Source organism: Lactuca virosa, chromosome 5, assembly GCF_052849685.1.
Source record: "Lactuca virosa cultivar CGN04683 chromosome 5, Lactuca_virosa_CGN04683_v6, whole genome shotgun sequence".
NCBI classification, from domain to species: Eukaryota; Viridiplantae; Streptophyta; class Magnoliopsida; order Asterales; family Asteraceae; genus Lactuca; species Lactuca virosa.
In genome coordinates this window covers 317,041,144-317,047,210 of record NC_136430.1, presented here as the reverse complement: position 1 = coordinate 317,047,210, position 6,067 = coordinate 317,041,144, and positions in this window count along the sequence as shown.

Genomic DNA, 6,067 nt, shown 5'->3' with positions numbered 1-6,067 from the left:
TTTCTTGTGTTTTGATGTTTATAGGCCATGCATGCAAGGATCTAGTCACTTAAACAAGTATTGGAAGGTGTTAAGGGCACTTTAACGCCCTTGGAAGGTGTTTACGGTTTTGGGAGATGTTCCAAAACCGTAAACTCATGTTTACACTCCTTTGGGCATGTTTTAGGGTTCTAAGATCATCCAAGCAAGTTTCAAGGCCATTAGACATGCATTGGAGGGGTTAAGGGGCATCAAAACCCCATTAAAGGGTGTTTACGGTTCTTGAACATTCAAGAACCGTAAACTCATATTCATAGCCAAAAAGTCATGATTTTGTGGTTCAAGCTCCATGCATGTAAGTATCTAAGCATTAGAAAAGGTTTGGAAGGGTTTTGGGGCTTCAAAAACCCCCATTGAGGGAGTTTACGGTTTTGGGAGGCTCCCCCAAACCGTAAACACGAGTTCTTGATGATTTTGAGAGTTTAAGACATGGATTTGCATGCATGTTAGGATAAACAACTAGTTAGGAAGGATCACTTACCAAATTGGAGCTTGAAAGGATGATTCTTGGAGAGAGATTCCGATTTTTAGAGAGAGGTTATAGAGAGAGAAAGTGCAAGGTGGGAAAAGCTCAAAATGGGGGGCCACTCCACCTTTTTATAAGCCTAGAGTTAGTGGCCAGGTGGGGATACACCTAATAACGACATTAAACGGAGTTAAATATTTTACCCGGGTAAATAACCATTACCCGACTTAGTCGTAATTTATAAATTCTCAAAAAGATTATTAAGAGTGTTTCACTTGATATTATTTCGTTCCGACCCATAATAAAATATAATAATAATTCTAATTGAATTATTTGACTTAAAAGTTTAACGAAAAACTTTATAATAAATAAATTCTATTAACGGAACGGGTTACGGTAACGGAATAAGTTTCGGGTCGTCACAATCTGGAACCATATCCTCATGACAAGTCTAAATCCGAGTATGACAACATTTTGCACCAAAATTGACCATATACTTTCATCAGATGAGATATAAGCAAATAGAGATCAAGATAGCAACTTTTTACCTCCAAAAGGATGCTAACACCAGGTAGATGTCGGATCTAAGGCCCTCTCCTCACTTTAATTTCTTCAATCTTCAAGTTTCCTTCTAAAAAGCACAAGATTCACTCTCCAAAGCTCACACACACACACACACACTGAAGAAGGCACTAAAGCACGGCTAGGGTTTCTATCTGGACAGTTAGCACGATGAGGGAGGCCACAAATGACCCATAAGTTCCTTAAATAGGGTGTAAACCACTGAAAATTAGGGTTTTCGTTTACAGTGTCTACTCGTCGAGTTGGGGCCTTCTAACTCGTCGAGTAGACCCTAAGTCCCGCATCCAATATCGATCTCTACTCGTCGATTTGGGCTCCCCAACTCGTCGAGTCCCAGTGCAAAACCCTAAAAACTTAAAAAAATAAATGATACATGGAACAAGCGTTACAAATCTCCCACACTTGAACTAGACTTCGTCCTCGAAGTCCGCTGACGCAAACAAATTCAGGTAGTGATCTCGCATCTCCTCTTCCGGCTCCCATGTCCGTTTGGAGCCTCTTCGGTGCATCCATTGTACCTTCACTAACTTCACTTCTTTGTTATGAAGGACCTTGGTCTTCCTATCCAGAATCGCATTGGGCCTCTCAATGTAGTTCAGGCTCTCATCTACCTGAATGTCATCCAGAGAAACAACTACGGTCTTGTCTATGACACACTTCCGAAGCTGGGACACGTGGAAAGTGTTGTGTATCTGGCTAAGCTCGTCCGACAGATCCAAGCGATAGGCCACCTTGCCCACCCGGGCAATAATCCTGAACTGTCCAATATATCAGGGCCCTAGCTTGACCCTCTTCCGAAACCTAATGACACCCTTCCATGGTGACACTTTCAGCAAGAAGAAATCCCCCACCTGAAACTCAAGATCCGATCAGCGCCGGTCAACATAGCTTTTCTGACGGCTCTGTGCAACTCGCAGCGTGTCATGCATCTGCTGAATCAACTCAGTAGTCTTGAGCACCACCTCGGTGCTCCCCATGACTCTGTGCCCTACCTCACCTCAACAAACAGGGGTCCTACACCTCCGACCATACAACATCTCAAACGGTGGTCGGTCGATACTAGCATGATAACTATTGTTATATGAAAACTATGTAGTAGGAGGTATGTATCCCAACTCCCTCCGAAATCCAATACACATGCCCGAAGCATATCCTCCAGTGTTTGGATCGTCCTCTCACTTTGGCCATCTGTTTGGGGGTGGTAAGTCGTGCTGAAATGTAACTGAGTTGATGAGATTAGAACTCTTAAGATCGATAAGATTCTTAACAAGCAACACAAGAACACAGAGTAAATAAGAACACACGATGAATCAAACTGATGTCGAATTATTAATAGGCCACAACCTCAGAAGAACTCTATTAAGAATTGCTACTGTAGAGGTGTGGTAGGGTTACAATGATGAAATCAACAACTAGTCAATACACGATGCATGCATGCACTATATATAGATCTTATAACCCTAATAAATGACGGCTGGACAGGCCCAAAACCGTATATATAATGGACTAAAACAAAAAGCCCAATGACGCAATCTTCTATACCCAACAATCTCCTCCTTTGTTTCAATTGAGGTGAGAGAAATCTACTGTTGTGCTTGTTTTGTCTTCTTCACTGTCTTGAACAGCTTCAGAATGATAGCAAGTAGAGTATGATGAAAACTGATATACCAACAAAGCATATCATTGAAGTTCTTCTTAACATCATCGTCATTTTGTTTGCACCTGTTTGTGATATTCAAAATGTGCTCCAAACAAGTAGTGGAGAACAGGTATTTATCGAGTAAGACAAACAGACATTTTTTGGTTTTCTCCACGAGTGAACATCACTGTGAGATATTGTGTGTCTATCTTGCCCATTTGCATTTTGTTCACATCGCTTGATTTACCAATCGGTTTGACAGTTGGCTTCTTTCTCAAAGCAGAGGCGATCTCCTGATCCAGCTTCACTACTTCATGTATGTATGAGACCAACATCCGCTTTATGTGAGCAAGAATGGGTTCATACTTCTGTTCTTCGGTTAACAGGAAATTGTTGAGCAAGATCCAATCGTGGGGGTTAAGGTTCGGTAGATCAGCAAGAGAGATCTCATGAACCGAGTTTTCAGAACCTCGAGTCACCCGAAACTTCACATTGATAAAGTTTCTTGCAACGACTGGCTTTAGAACTTTGACCGATGTAATCTTCTGTGCACTCCAGGTCAAGTACTGAGGTTGAGAAAAAGCCACGTAGTAATCTATTAACGAACGATCGGTTTTCGCGTCAGGAGAGGGAATTGATGCTATCGACTTGAAGCAGTGAAAAACAAATGCCCTTTGGGTGATTGGCATATCAAACTGTGAGTCTTTAGAGTTCTCCAGGTCAAAAAAGATGACTGGCTCAAGCCAATGAGTGCTTGGAGACTCGATTGCTTCTTTCAGCAACTTTTCCAATGTCCACAATGGAAAGATAGTTTTTCTACTTTCCAAAAGGGTCATGGAATTCTTTCTCTTTTCGTTCCCTCTCTTCGGCTTCACTTGCAATTCTAAGATTTTCATCTAGAGTTTGATCACGTTGATTTCGCTTTAACAACTCTTCTTCAGTTTCTTCTTCTTCTTCGCTTTCACAGATGATTTTCTTTCCTTTGGAACTCGAAGCTGCATTACCCTTCGGTTCATTGGTGACTTTCGGTTTCGAAGGAATCTGATTTGTTTCGGTTGTTGGAGGTTGAGTAGGAGGAGGTTGAGTAGTATGTTCTTGAGTTACTTCTCCCCTTGTTTCGGAGGAGCACCTGCCTCAGAAACACCCTCAAGGCGATGCAAGATCTCAAGCGCTGGACGAAGTTTTTCTGCTAAGTGTTGACGGACACTGATGGTAACGATTGAGTTATGAGCGTCTAGCAGATTGGTGAGGAGGATACTGACATCACCCACACATGTCTTCATGATGGTCTTTTCAGACTGAAGCTCATCAATTTCCTTGTTTGCTTGTTTGAGCTTGAGAGTTTAAGTTTTGAGTTGAGTAGTGCGAAGAGCCAGTTCGTCCATGATTTTTTTCCACGACTAACTCAGTCTGGAGTTGATCAAGACGAGAATTCATAGAAGAGACGAATGCTGCATTATTAGTTTTTATCCCCGTTCTAATGCTTTCAAAATGCTTCTTCTCAGCCTGAAGCGAAGAGGTGAGATTCTCAATAGTAGCATTCACTGTGTTAGCATTCTTTTCAGCAGCCGCTTGGAGAGAGTCCAAAAACACTTGGGCATATGAGATTAGTTTTTCGACATTTTCGGTGGCTTTCAGACAAGAAGTGGTAGAAACATCCACAGCTTTGGTAGCTTTATCAATCGTTTCCTGATGCTCTTTGACCAGAGTAGAGAACAGGGCCTTGACCGCTGCTTCGGAGTATTCAGTAGTAGAAGAGGAAGATGCAGAGGCAAGCAAAGTATCGAGCTTCTCGTTAAGAGCTTTAAGATGCCGTTTAGTGACTGGGGCATCATCATCACTATCACTTTGGACGGTAAAGGGGCTATAGTGGAATGTGTCAAACTCCACATCGTTGCCACCAAGAATGGTGTCAGATTCGTCAGAGTGAAGTGGGGAAAGTGGTTTAGAAGTAACATGAATTTCAAAACCAGAAGTTTGTGCCCCCGCATCAGATGCATTGACATTAACCGGTGGTTCGGCTGTCGTGGTAGTGGTGGTGGTGGTTTCGGTGAATATGGGTGGTGGTAATGGTGTTGAAGTGGATGGTTGAGATGAAACTGGAGGTGGGCAAGGAGCTACCGAAATAGGAATGGAAGAACGAGGTGAAGGTGGTGGCGAATTACCTTGAGTTGGTGAAGGTGGAGGCGAGTTACCGCGAGGCGAACCCTCAGACAGACGATCTTCACTGTTACTTGACTCTGGTTCGGGGTGATTTAAAGGTACATAATCGGAATCTCTTGTTGAAGAGACTTTGGGCTTGAGAGTCATCTTTCGCAACTTTCGCTTCTTAGGAGCCGAAGGTTCAGCGGTTTGACCCTTTCACTTCCTAGGGGTGACAGGTTTAGAGGAGGGTCCCTCTTGAACTTCCCTCTTTTTGTCCCCTTTCTTTTCCTCCTTTCTTTGATTTGTCAGCCTCATCAAGGGAACGTTGCATCTCGGGAGTGAATACCCTTGGACCTGAAAAGGATTGTTTCTTGTATTCAGAAATAATTTTACTCGCACCAGAAACACACCTGTACATCGTCTCAGGAATTGGACCGATGAATAGAAACTTGGAAGAGTCTGCTACTATGATTTTTGTGGTGTGGAAGTAGCAATTGCAGACATTAAAGAATCCGCCATGACTGGAACTTGAAATTTCTCCATAGCCCTTTTGGTATCTATGGTCCAGAATCTACCACATGAAATCTCGGTATGGCGAGAAGAGGAATTCAAACTTTGAACCAATTGAGTCCAGAGAATAGACCCATAATCGAGATTGATGCCATGGTATAGACCATAGATGATGGTCATGTAACCCTTGCTTTCACCGTCGGATACAACTACCCGTTCAGAAAAACCCTTAAAGAGAAGAGTAAACAACCTATTCCATAGAGGAGGTAGGCAATATTTCTTGACTTTAGTGATGGTGGTGAGAAGATCAATGTACCCCATGTTGTAGAACGTCTCGAAGAGCTGAGCATTAGTGATCGAGTCAGGATTCACCATTGAGTCGACATAGGGTAGCCCTAAAAGAGAGCAAACCTAATTTTGGAGACAAAAGTTTTCTTATTGGAAATCTCGAACAGAATACGCTCATCAACCTTGACGTAGTTTGCTGAAGAATAAACTTGAGATAGGAGAGACATTGGCACGTATTCAACTTTGGAAAGAGCATGTACCAGGGGTGAGTATTTGAGGCATTCGACCATCTGCAGCATAAAAGCATCATACTTGAATGGATCCAAGTCGATGATCAGGTTCTGATTAGGCTTGATCGTGAGGAGAGTAGATTGAGCGGAGTGTTCGTGAACTGAAGA